Source organism: Maniola jurtina, chromosome 5 (genome assembly GCF_905333055.1).
Source record: "Maniola jurtina chromosome 5, ilManJurt1.1, whole genome shotgun sequence".
In the NCBI taxonomy this organism is placed as follows: domain Eukaryota; kingdom Metazoa; phylum Arthropoda; class Insecta; order Lepidoptera; family Nymphalidae; genus Maniola; species Maniola jurtina.
The window spans coordinates 11,885,846-11,900,607 of record NC_060033.1 but is presented as its reverse complement, the minus strand read 5'-3'; the positions used below and the strand labels follow the sequence as shown (position 1 = coordinate 11,900,607).

At 35.8% G+C, this 14,762-nt stretch overlaps 1 non-coding gene across 1 annotated transcript; it reads right to left on the bottom strand.

Annotated features, from left to right (window-relative positions):
* Positions 1-12,581: 12,581 nt before the first annotated feature.
* On the bottom strand, positions 12,582-12,653 carry Trnag-ucc. Its single transcript has one exon. It is a non-coding gene; the product is annotated as a tRNA-Gly (tRNA).
* Positions 12,654-14,762: the final 2,109 nt, after the last annotated feature.

Genomic DNA, 14,762 nt, shown 5'->3' with positions numbered 1-14,762 from the left:
AAATAAGCGTCTTCACATTCTGTTTACAAAATACCTACAATAGATATATATAGAGAATACGAGTAGATAGACTCATTGAACGAGCTAGGTAGGTGTCCCTACCTACTCAAACAAACTCTCAAAACAAAACAAAATAAGTTTTATTTCAATCACGATCGCAAATCGCACACGTTTTTCTCACATTAGCTGTTTTCCAATACTAATTCTAATAAGATAAAGATAAAGTCAATCTTATTAGATTAGATAACAATCAGGTTACATCATTTATATATAAGAAGTATTTACACGCTTGCGTAGTGAGATGCGGGCGTGTGATTGGCTGATCTCCACGGGGGCGGGGCGGTCGCAGCATCCAATGATCGTGGTTCATCTCGTATCTGGGGAAATGCCCTGGGGCACTGATTTGTTTTGGGGACCGAGTAAAAGTAGGTATCGAGTGACAATCAGTGATAAGGTATATTTAGGTATATTTTGTAGGTAACCTAATAAGTACGACTATTAGGTATGTACCTACTGAATGTAGCTACGTACCTACCTAAGTTGTGCATTCTTAGGCTGATCCAAGCTTAATTTTACCTACCTATATCTAATCATAATGTGCATAACATTTTTGCAACTTCCACAAAATTCTGTCTCTATAGTCTAGATACCTACCTTACCTATAATATATATTATAAGGTAACTATTAATATTCTTTAGGTAATATCGAAGTAGGTGCCTAGTGCCTACACTGTCTAAGAATCACCAAGGCGCAAAAGCAAAGCATTATGAGCCGCCAGAGTCGCAGTGGGAACACGTGCGGCTCTTTCGGAACAACAAAGCTTCAGGTAAAAAAAATACTTGAACCTGCGTCGTAACTCGTAGGTTATGTGGTGATGTGGTATCTAGGTAGGTAAGTACGAAGTGAGCCGTGGTGGTGGGAACGTCTATGACGCAGTGCGATTAGTTCTTAAGTCAGCGTTTCGCTTCTCGTGGTATAAGAAAGTATAGGTAGGTAGGTAGGTAGAATGCCCATGGGATGGCACACTCCCCTCCCCCATCATGACTGACATCCAAATTACTTTTTATCTCACGCCTATAGATTTGTGTCTGTAGAAAGGACCTAAAAATGTACCTAATAGGCTACCTGTCTAAGTAGGTCCCAAATTCCACAAAGCCGTTATGATGAATTTCTAGGACACGGTCTCGAAAATCGATTTTCTTGCTCTAAACTCGATAGGAAGTAGGTAGGTAAGTGGCTATTTAAATTAACCGTTAAATAGGTATTGAACTCTAAATCACCATTGTTTGGATTGTCCGCCCAGAGGGTTCATCTGGCTCGTAGCCTGTCGGCGTCGAGACAAAAAGGAGAAATTAACGGACACAAAAAATAGCTTCAGTACTTACCTATTATAGGCAGGTAGGGTGCGTTGGGGTAAATGCGAATTTGGGTATATTCCGAAAGTTCAATTTTCTACCAATTTTCTATTCTATTCTACGCTATCTTTATTGTCCTTGACATTCCAGGGCCAGGCCACTGACTAGCCACTAGTGTCAAACGCACGTGCATTGACGTATGTCGATTTTTTCAAAATGCTTTGCTTCGTGATAACCCCAACATCATTTTTTTGGAATCTTGGTAAGATAATTGAACGAATGTTTATTTTAATAATAGATACCTAACTGCTTTTTAATTTTTATGCATTCGGTAAAGGGTCACAACGTGTTAGCTCTGTTTATGATCGTATTCATAAATACTAGTTTTTTTATTTATTTATTTTATTTGCTACTAGTAAAAGTGATGATATTTTGTTTCAGGGGTAAAGACGATCGAAAAAGAAACGTAAACCTTTGGTCGGCAAGAAAAACCACTTTTCATAAAATTCGGAAATACCCCAAGGGTCAAGGCAGATCGTAATCACCCCGATTACAAGAAAAAATAACCAATTTTTCAAACTTAATAAAACTAGCTGCATTATGAGTAACTCATGTTTCTCAAAATATACCTACTTCAGTAGTAGGTAGTTTTGGGTAAGGTCTGACGAAATCACAAACACAATCTTTATGATAAATTATTACACTTTTATTTCATATTTAAATTTATTAACTTTTACATTTGTGTCAAATAAATGTTGTTCCTCTTACGTTAGTATATTTTTGAATGTCGTCGTTTTAAAACCACTCTTACAGGTAACCTCTCCACGTTTATTAGCCACTCCCCTTTTTATCTTATCGTTATCGGCCAATCCAAATTGTACAATGAATAAACTTAGTGACTAATATACAAATCATCAAGCTCGTTTCACAAATCATCTAAGTAATAAAGATGTTTTCATCTTATATATTGATTACAAATATTATCCTTTATTATGCTACAATTCATCAACTAAAAACTATAAGAATTTTATATACAGTACGTTTATCGATCAGATGTTGAACAACTTCAGCCAATCAATGACGCCTTCTAATATGATGTTATGATTTGAGTGGCGCCAACTATGTTTTATAGATAATTAATATGGGCCAAGCTTACAGCTCGGCCATCCTGTTTTAAGCGAGTCTCATCGCTTTTAAAAAAAAATTAAAACTTAAGTAACATGTAAACTTCACAACCAAAATGACAAAGACTTAGTTCAACAAAACAAAAAAAAATTAAGATAGTAATTAATTAAATTAATATTCTTGCTAACTTAACTAGAAGGAATATACAGTTTTATTGATACATTGGTATTGATTATGATTGCAACTTAATTTTAGAGCACTCGCAGCACCCCTTTCCATCCGATATAATTAGAAAATAGCAGATAAACTCAATTCAATTCCAAACTATTTACCCTCGCAACTTTACCTGCCAGTCTACAGTAGCACTAAAATTTAGCCTTTAATCTAAAATTCATTTTTCTGTTCTCTTCCGCTAATATTAAAATAAAAAGATGCAGACACTCTAAATTTATAAATAATTTTTCAAAAATCATAAAGATATCAAAAATTGCGAGACCAGTAGCAACTAAAGGAGGCCTCAATTTAATCAAAGAAGGTAGGTATATGCATAAAGTCCGAAGCATCAATTATAACTCACAAGCCAATATTTTACAGGAACACTCAATAGAGATTTGGGGATGAGCATGTAAAACTAATTACTAAAAACTACTTTAAAGGGTTTCAAGTATCTCAAAATAAATTGTTAAAAGTTCTGTTCCAACTAGACTCTCCTTCCCACTAAAGAATTATATAAGAAAACTGATGAACTATATTATATAAGTCAATTATACAAATTCAAAATATGTCTATTTGTTAGGAAAATACTATTAAAGTCCGTACGTACACGCATCACTTTAAAGCTAAATCTCATAAATATGGTACACAAAACGAACATACCTATTATGCTACAATTACATAAAGCTAGGACTAATTATGGTATGTAAACTACCTAGCTCTACTACATAATGTACTTGCCGAAACTCATACTGGAGGAAAAATCTTTTACAAAGTTTAAAGTTTAATCAAACAGTGTCAAACACCATAGATATCTTAGCTAGATGTAGGTATAGTTTGTTAACGAATATAACGTGTTTTGACTTTTTATATTATTGTATAGTCACCATACCTTTAAAGATTATGTTTTCTTCTATATTTATATTTAGAATCGGGAGCGATTCTTAATATGAATATGTGTAAGTGAACTTCTTGTCCTTTTGATAAAATAAACTCTCTAAACTTAAAGTTAATCGCCGCCAGTTCTCGATTTAAATCACAAAACATTTTCATACACTTTCAACGCAATAGTTTTACGCACATATTTTCTTCTTCCCTTCTTATTGGAAAATCGCGGATTCCGAGCCTTGGCGCGTCTTTCTTCTACCGGGATACATATGTGATTGTCCTTATTTCCCTCCAGATCCAAATTTTTAATGACCCTTATCCTAGGGTTCTTTCCCTCCAGATCCAAATTTTTAATGACCCTTATCCTAGGGTCTACCTCCTTCCTCCTATAGGACTTTTTGTCCATAGCCCGTAACCTCGGGGCTTTCCTTCCTTGGGACTTTGTGTCCCTGACCCATACCTAGTTTTGGGTCTTTCTTTTCCTCATTTATTCATTTCCAACATCCTTGGATCCTGCAAACATAAAACACTTTGAGTAGACCGTTCATTTAATTTTGTTTCATAAGCATCCATCATAATACAATCCGACCTAAGAGAAGTAATTTTACTTGGTAACCTAGAAAACCTATTATCATTATTATAATTTAGTTTTCTCCAGTTCCGTACCCCTCGAAGGGTGCCTACGAGACCCTATTTTCTAAACCTCTGCTCTCCGTCCGTCTGTCCGTCTGCACGTGCGTCACGGCCTGAACCGTGAACGGCGTATCGTGAACCGTGATAGTTAGAGAGTTGAAAGGAACGTGATTACGGATGTATGAAAATCCTATGCCTGGTTGCTTCCAATTCAAACTTTTTCTTTTAATGCAGATTACGCTTCCCATATTTCTTACAATTACCTATTGTTTTTTTTTTTTTTTTTTTTCCTAGCAAAATCCACATTCTGAAGTACTAATGGACAATGTTAAACAAACGCCAGGGTACAGTAGTTGCGTCACTTGTGCCTCTTAACCATATAATATCTACATGCAAAAAGAATCTTTGATTTATAATTTCACATGATACTTATATATTTTATTTTAGCCATAATATGCACCATATGGCGTACTTTGTCGTTTCGAGTAACATAAGCAGAACTACCAAATTCGACCCTGGGAACGACACAGTCGCGACTCGCCGCCGAATGATACCTATTAGTTTATCATTAATTCCTTTTCATAGAGAAAAGCGATATCAACATAATAGCAGGAAAAAAAATGAAATAAATATTCCGTTCGATACATCTCTATTCTCTACGACATCAAGATCTCTATCACAAGCTGATCGATCATAAAGATTAGAAGAAAGTAGGTACCTTATACATTATTTTATATGTTAACCGTAATGACCCGCATCTGTTCGATTTTCCTTTATTCGTTTCGTAAAAGATTCGTCCTCGTACGTCCATCATCATCATCATCGTCATCTACATCGTCATCATCATAAGGTCACTGTTGAACATAAACCTTCCCTAGTAAGCACCACACGTACTGTCCTCAGCCTTCCTCATTCAACCCCTGGTTCCTATTGATACAAACCACTAAACCCCCCCCCCCCATCAAATGTGTACCTATCTACATCCATCCATCATACCCAAATGCCGTGCTGGTTGATGTGATGAGCGACAAAGTGTTAACCTCTTCAATACCTCATGGAACTGTAGGAATAGCCATGGAAGACCTCCAAACCGAACGTTGATATTTTGTGTAAGTGGTCCCACGAGTCAAAAAAAAATATTCTTGTCCATAAAGGAACAAGCCACGATATAGATTCTTCTATCGGAACTTAAATATTCCAATCACTGCATGTATTCCAACTAATCAGTTTGCTACTGTATATTTGAAGTTGATAATAAATAAAAATGTTAGCTTAATTAAATTCCTATGATAATTCGATTTTTGGTGCATCAACCAGCTTCACCTATTATGTAAAATTAAATATATATATATTTTTTTTAAATTACCGGCTGTACATTTTAAACTAACCTAATCAAAATATACTTTCTTACTAATAACTTAATCTTAAAAATTTTCCAGAGGATCCTTCCGCCTCAAATTAACTCAATGATAAAAATGAACAGGAAACTTTAAATGTTGTAAAATCCAGCCAATGCTTCGTACCTTGCCTTATTAATCCAATAGGTACTTCTTTGGATTTTGTCAAAACAAAATACTTTTACTTGTTGAGTGTATAATAAATAAATAATGTAATAAATCAATTAACTGTTAAAGCTAATAACTTTTACAGAAAGCGAACCTCATGATATCTCTTATGAGTTTTAAGCGTAAAATTACCACGCCGAAAACAAAACATGAGCTGACAGTATTCTTATTTGATATACATAATCCAGTAATACTATATCTATCTACATAATTCGTAAATATGTATGTATAGTTTGTAAGTTACTATTTCACTTTATGCTGTTTCAATGCTTTAAGTTATTATTTTTATCTTTGTCTCATTTTTTTAGTTTAGCCTCATTCTATTTTTAAACTTACTATTTCGCTATAATATTTACAAGTAACCTCATCGAAGACTACACGGTCTTCTGATAACCCAACAAGCATTTATCCAACAGCTATCGCTTTCACCCGAACGGAGGTTCCCTGAAATATACTGAGATAACAATACCTAGTTGACACATGGATGTACAAGTGCGGCAACAAGCTATGACCCCCTCTAGTCATAACTATATCTTTATGATTGTAACATTTCAAACAGTGAAAGTATGTATAAACGATTTCGTCCATAGGACATGCGCTCTAAAGAATGTTAATATAATTATCAGCAACTAAAAGCTTGAAGAAACTAATAGGTACAACTTGTCTTTGAAGTATGAAAATATGCACATTTATCAAGTATACCAGTTCATCAAACATTAAAGTACGCATTTATAAAATGATAACTCACTTATTAATCAAGATAACTACCTGTTTATCAAACCTACCCTACCAAATATAAATAACTACTCACCAAATGTAATACTTTATAACTTAAGTAAAAATATGACAAATGTGCATCAACCACATACATACACTCTTCAAATTCATCCATTTATCAAAATGTTATATAATATAACCATTCACCAAATCCATTATATACTTTGTTCATTAAATAGCTTAGTCAAACTTTACTCCACTTGCCACGATTGCAAATTTTCCAAAATAGTCAGCCGCAAACATTGCAGCTCATCTCACTTGATAATGCATCCCTCCCTCAGAAAAACAGGCATTAGGAATGTCTTTCCAAGACGCGCGAGAGACAGCCACCGTGGCTTTTCGCGAGATTTAATCCAAATTGAACTAATGCCTAAATAAATGTTTTAATTAGAGGGCGATTGCTTTTGCAACCTCTAACCGTCCAATCAAACACCGAAAGTATTCAATAATCCGAGACGTAAATAAAAAACCCGTCAGAACACCGTATTTATAAAAACAGAGACAAGAAAAAGATTCCTCCTCGCAATGAGATCGCGTGACATCCAACAAGTGAATTATCGACTTTATTACACAACTTATCCTCAACATGTTTTACATCATTTCCTACAATTGAAATCTTTCTATTTTAAATACCCTAACTACAACTTCATAATCCAACCAAAAATCACACTAGATTTATCCCTCGGTCCCACATCTTTAATGCTTTTTTTTTTCTGTTTCGGTAACTAAAACAAAAAAAATATATATATACTCATGTTATAAAACGTTGTCAAAGCTTTCCTGAACGCGCTAAATAAGCAAAAACATAAAATCAGGCGAAATGCCAGACCAGCCGAAAAACCTTCAATGCTTAATCAGCCTAAAAAAAAAATTATGATCACTATTCATATTATCATGAGATACTACCGGCGCTCCTAAGCGAAATTTATAAGGCACCGCATTTCGATTTTATCAAACAGACTGATCAATTTCGAGAGCACAACAAACGTGGTTTCCTGAGAGTTTCGTTAACTAAATGCATATCGAAACTGAACTATCGCGAAGCGAGTCAAGCGAGCGTGAAAATTTTTTTAAATATATTTCTGGGATAATGTCATGCCACAAACGCGAGCGTAGTGCAAAGATATTTGCCTAAAATTTCTTTCGTACAACAAAGAAAATAGTATTTTGGTAGTAGGTACTTATAATCGCGCCCTGCCCTAAGGGCAGTACTGTAGGTATATTACCATTAAAAAAAAACTTACTCTAATTTTAATAGAACATTTGCCAGGAATTTAACCCGCCAAGCGATGTTAATCCAATAAAAACAAAATCATATTGCATTTAAATGCGGCAGTACACAGTTAATTGCGTGAATACAGGTAAACAAAAAAAAAAAAACCCCGCTGCCCATATACTATACCTACCTGCTACTCGTAGTACTCAAATTATTGTGCCAGTATTAAAAGTAAATTAGCTGTTATCTAGCGTGGTAGACTACGGCCTAAACCCTTCTCATTCTGTGAGGAGACACTTGTTGCTCAGTAGTGGGCCGGCCATGGGTTGTTCATGGTGAGCTGTTATCAGCAAAGTTATGTTTGAAACTCAAACATTACGCGTTTCAAGTGGTAAAAATAGATAAATGAAAACATTTCTCCTCACTTTTGTAAAAAAAAAAAACACTTATTTATGCACCCCGTATTTTAAAACTATCTGACTACCTACCTACCATAATTTTAAATTTAGTTAAAGAATAACCAGATAAGATAAACCTACTTTTACACCCATTTTAGGATTTATATTTCTCAAAATGCTCAATTTATTAACCCTGGTCACTATTACTTTATTACAACGGATCACCTTCATTTTTATCAATTAACATTTTATATCCCCAATCACTTAGTAACCATTACAAGTAGAGACGGATTATTTCACTGGCAGGCGTAAAACGAAAAGCTATTTCATGTAACTTTTTCTACCTTATCCCAAAGCGGTTTACAAAAAATAATAATTTCACAAAACAACATTCAAGATGCCCAATGAGTGCTGTGTGATAATATCGCGTCACTGTGTGCTAGAAAAAGGAAAACATCTATCTATACAATGAGTGCAGCAAACGATTGAACCTAAATCCAGAACCTACCTTCCGTAAAACAAAACCACTATGTGAAAATAAATCCCTATCGTAACTCTTAACCAAACTAATTCGGCACACGATTACAAGTGTGAAGATTGAAATACCACGTTCCGTGAGATATTCACCTGTGAAATCATTTAATGAGAAATAAAACCCCGGCAGGACATAGTAGATACATCCTGAAAACTATTTAAAAGTAACAATAACGCCCATCATTAAGTAAACCACACTTTTTATATTGTTTAACACTATGTTCACTATCTATTCCATTGTACCCACGATACAGGATAACCTAGTGCGGGTACCACCACACAGACACAGGAAAATTGTACAAGACTGTATTTTGTAAATAAACATTTTTCATTTTTCATTGTAAAATAAGCCTTCTAAATACCTCAATGTTATTTAAACCACAATTTGAAGGTCGATCGCATTTGTATAACCAATATACAAGATGAATTATAAACATGTGGGTAATTCTAGGTATCATAACGTTATATAATTTCCATTCCAACTCGGAGCAAAGCTTTCTAACAAAATGATAACTAAATGTAGAACAAACAAAACGAAAACCCACACAAATAAAAAAAAAATTACCATTAATAGGTATCAATAAAAATAAAATCATGGAAAGATCCTACCCGTTTATCCAGAAATCCTTTGATGCCATGACTAGGTACTTTGATATATTGAGGCCCAAATATTGGCCTTGTGCTCCAAAATGTCTGTGGTCTACTAGACCTCCACTTCTTTCTCGTTCCTCTGTATATTTCCACTTGTTTCTCTGAGTCGTGAGCGTGACAAGAAAATATTATATTTTCTTGATGTCCCACTTCTGACCTTTTGGGTAAGGTCTGACGAAATCACAAACACAATCTTTATGATAAATTATTACACTTTTATTTCATATTTAAATTTATTAACTTTTACATTTGTGTCAAATAAATGTTGTTCCTCTTACGTTAGTATATTTTTGAATGTCGTCGTTTTAAAACCACTCTTACAGGTAACCTCTCCACGTTTATTAGCCACTCCCCTTTTTATCTTATCGTTATCGGCCAATCCAAATTGTACAATGAATAAACTTAGTGACTAATATACAAATCATCAAGCTCGTTTCACAAATCATCTAAGTAATAAAGATGTTTTCATCTTATATATTGATTACAAATATTATCCTTTATTATGCTACAATTCATCAACTAAAAACTATAAGAATTTTATATACAGTACGTTTATCGATCAGATGTTGAACAACTTCAGCCAATCAATGACGCCTTCTAATATGATGTTATGATTTGAGTGGCGCCAACTATGTTTTATAGATAATTAATATGGGCCAAGCTTACAGTAGGTATGTAAAGAAAGGTAAATCATAAAGGGACTTAATTAGAAAAATTGTTTAAATAATATAATTTACCAAAATAAAGGCGTTAGATCATCTCACAGAAATTCCTGTCGAAATTACCCCAATGCACCCTACCCACTGGTGCCAGTGGCCAGATGCTGACAATAGATGTACTGTCGCTAACAAATTGCCATTAAATAATAAATTATTTAAGTAAGCGGTGTTAGCCTGGTGGTTAAGATGTCGGCCTCCTCTTTGGGGGTTCTGGGTTCAATCCCGGGCACGCATTAAATTTTCGGAGTACCTACTTTATATGAGTTTTAAGCAATTAAACATCTATTTTTTTTTCTTTAATCTGGCTTTACTCTAATTAGCCAATGTCAAGTTTGTGATATTTTCAAGTTATTGAATTTATACAAGTATGGACTCCGTCTGCGCCGGCGCCCGCCGACATACGCGCGGCGCCCCTTTAGAGCGCTTCCCAGTTAGTTCCACCACCAAAAAACACTAACTAACACAAAAACCAGCCACTCTTAACAAAAAAAACACTCCAAACAAGCACAGCACGCGCGCCAGCAAACGCCATCGCAGACGAAGTTAAACATCTATTGCTTTAACGGCTAAAGAAAACATCGCTAGGCACCTACTCTTATAATATACATAAATAAATAAATAAATAAATAAAATACAATCCACATAATTTAGTAGGCAAGGTAATTTTTTAGTCATCCATTGTTCTTTAAGACTTTTCTGCACGCCTATACAGGATGGCAGAGGCACGAGCCATCCGGTAAAAACAGCTCGATTGTCATCAATTGATCGACTTTTTTCTTTCTTCGATAGACTAACGCCATGACGCGACACCTCGATTGTTCTTCAACGAATTTTGAGAAAATGTCTGCCGAATCTAAGTAAGTACCTACCGGGCACCGGCGAAATAAGTAGACTGAAAAACACCTCTCGGTGACGTTTGTCTCATTGCTGAGAGTCGTGACCCCTGTCCATTAATCACATCATTATCATCATCATGACCAACCATCGCCGGCCACTCACAACTGAGCCACACCTGAGTGTTTAGGCCATAGTCCGCCACGCTGGCTAAGTACGGATTAGCAGTCTTCACAAACCTTTGAGAACTTCATGTAGAACTCTCACGCATGTTTTCCACACTATGGCTGACGATTTGTGGGAATGGGTATAATCTTTTATAACAAAATTCCTCAGCCAATTTTGGACTTGCCTTTACACAGGTTCAAAAAATCTATTAAAAATATGCTCCTGAGAAAAGCATATTATACTATCGAAGATTATGTAAATGATAAAAAAGCGTGGATTTGACCTGCAATTCGCTCCAGCAATGCGCAGGACCTCAATTGCTTTTATACATGGCATAATATTGTATATCAAATCTTTGAAAAGAGCAACCGCCGAGTTTCTTGCTGGTTCTTCTCGGTAGGAAAGGCATTCCGAACCAGTGGTAGATGCTTTTGACGATTCAAAAGAACTTGTAAAAGTCTAATTGAATAAAAATATTTTGAATTTGAATTTGAATTTGATGACGGTGGTTCCTTTAGCGGCGTTTAAAGCAAGTGATATTTAATTGCTTAGGTAAGTTCTATACTTACCTAAGTACTAGGTACCTACTTATAGCACACATCGCTAGGTCTATTGTGAATACTTAGGCATGTATAGATCGGTAGTAGATAGTGTCTGTTTGTCATGGCTACAAATAACTACGCAATGTTAGCCAATGTATAATTTTGTGAAAGTAATAAGTATAGCATCTGCCGTCAACTTTCACTGTATTAAGGACGCACCTTAGCGGTAGACCACTTTACAAAGTTACACGTAACGACACAACTTTCTGTAATATCGGGGAGTGTAAATCGGTTAAAGTAATCTGTTTGACCATACTTACTTAGTGGTTTTGAAAAAATTGTCCCTAGCTTATCTAGAAATAATTTTACAATACCCGCGGTTTTATCTACGTGGATTTCTTTAGGTTTTTTAAACTCCCGTGTTAAGTTTTTGAAATTTCGAGAGTACCTGGGTATAGTCCGAGACAGGTTGAGATGGCAATCCGGGTATGAGGCGAGGAGACGCCCCGCGCCACATGAGCCCGCGCTCGTCCGCATTGGATTAACGCGGGGGATGTGCGGGTGTGCGGGGCGTTCCCTCCCCGATGGCCATTTCAACCTGTCGTGTAATATAGGCAGCTACTATGCCCGGCTCCGTGACTCAAGCTGTCTCTAACACAATCGGTTAAACAGAAAGGCTGTGAAAAGGTAACAGAATAGACAGACAGACACACTTTCGTATTAATAAGTAATACTAGTAAGTAGGTATGGATAACCTGATATGCCGCTACCCGGTAGATAGGTACCACTTTTCTAATAAGGCTAACAAGGATTAGCTAGGTAGGTACAGCAGATACTTAGGTAGGTACGAAAACTAAAAAATGGAGCCGTCCATACCATACCTCCTATCTTTAGATGACTTTTATCGATCCATTCACCGATGACATCTAATGATGTTTTTTTTTAGAAAAAAAGCAAAAGTGTGCGTTGGCCGGGAATCGAACCCGGATCAACTGCTTGGAAGGCAACTATGCTGACCATTACACCACCAACGCTTGTTAACGTAATTGTAAAAGTTGCATACAAAAGAAATGTGATCCAAATAATATTTTTTATTTATTTATTAACCCCCGATCCAAAAAGAGGAGTGTTATAAGTTTGAGGTGTGTATCTGTCTATCTGTATGTGGCATCGTAGCTCCTAAACTAATTAATCGATTTTAATTAAGTTTTTTTTTTGTTTGAAAGGTGCCTTGATCGAAGGTGTTGTTAGTTAGCTATAATCCAAAAAAAATCGGTTCAGCCGTTTGAAAGTTATCAGCTCTTTTCTAGTTACTGTAACCTTCACTTGTGGGGGGTGTTATAAATTTTTAATTTACACTTGTTCTATTGCGCTACACCAACAGCGAGTACATCATCGATTTTGGAGTGACAAGTGTAATAAGTACCACAATACTTACCAATTGTTTCATTTTCAAACCTTTCTGTTATGTTCATACTTCTATACTATTTTATTACGGTCTGTTTGTCTGCTAGTTTTCCACGTCGCAACAGTTAAACAGATTTTCATAAAATTTGATAGGGAGTTAGCTTATATCCCGGAAACAGAGACAGGGTACTTTTTATTCCGGAAAATCCAAGAGTTCCCACGGGATTCTCAAAGGCTGATCCTTTTAACCGATTTATATGAAAGGAGATCATTCTAGCTCCATACATTTTTGGGCCTTTTCTGAAAGTGCCGGCCAACGAAAAAAAATGGTACGGATCGTTAGAACTAGCCATTTGGAGTAATAGTTAATATGGCAGAAAAGTTGTAAGATTGTTCTGAACCAAGTTATACAAGGTCGAAGATTCGTCATTTTCATACATTTTTTTGATTTCTAAAAGTGCTGGGAAACATAAAATAATGTTAGATATTGCTAGAACTAATGATTTGAAGCAATTGTCATTATGACACGAAGGCTGTGGGGCCATTATATGTCGTGTTATACAAGTCATACAAAAAATGAATATACTTTGTATAATTAACTAGTTTTTGCTCGGTGCGCGAGCTGCTAAAGCAGCTCACGTGACGTGGTAAGGTTAACTTTATTATATCAAACCAAATTGATTTATTAAGATACACAATTCACCCCGAAAAACCCCATAAAATGACAGGCATTTCTATTTTTTGTAGAAAATGTAAGTCCGCCATCTTGGATTTGAAAATAAATGTCATTATCAAAATCAGCACCCTGAAAAACCCTGAAAACGATATCCATATTATTTTTTGAAAATTAGGATAATAATTTAGTAGGGTGCGTGGGTGCGCGGACCACTAAAGTGGTCCACGAGCATGCAGAGTTTGTTTCACCGAGTAGACCTTCGGATCCTGATCATCTTTTGCCATGAAACCACTCTTCCATCTTTTATAGCCTCCGAGATAGACACCGACGAAATTTGTACGGCGGCCATCTTGTTTTTCCAAAAAATTCCACTTTTTCTATCAATCGTTTACTACTTTCTTCAAAGATTGTGAGTTTCAACGAAATCGGTTGGAAAACAAAAGAGTTGCAAAAATCACGTCGGTCGCCATCTTGTTTTTCTGAAATGTCATAATTTTTCCCTACTTGCTTCCACCAGCCAAACACATCTGTCCTACATTATCGTATCGTTTTCCGTCTCTTTCTAGGAGAATGAGACATTCAATATTCGCCATACATTTTCTATGGGGAAAAAAAATCCGCCATTTTGAATTTTTTTTCTATTCATCGAGTAGACCTTCGGACCCTGATCATCTCTTGCCAAGAAACCACACTTCCATCTTTTATACCCTCCGAGCTGGACACCGGCGAAATTTGTATGGCGGCCATCTTTTCTTCGCCATTTTGAATTTTTTTTCAGCTTTTTGGCAATTGGATGACGTCATGAATGACATTTGCTCGAGCACCCCCCACCTATCTTCAATACCTTAAGCGGGCCCTCCACCCGTCTCCGAAACCCTCAATCATCAGCTCTCTCCATAATTTTGGCTTACTAACTTTTTGTTTTCTATACGATACCATCAGTGAAAAAAAAATTTTTCATACAAAATTTTACAGGAGTTTCTTAGTTGAAAATCTCGTAAATCTCCCCAAAAGTGGCAACACTGTTTCTATATTTCGATATTGCCGGCTGAGTCACACA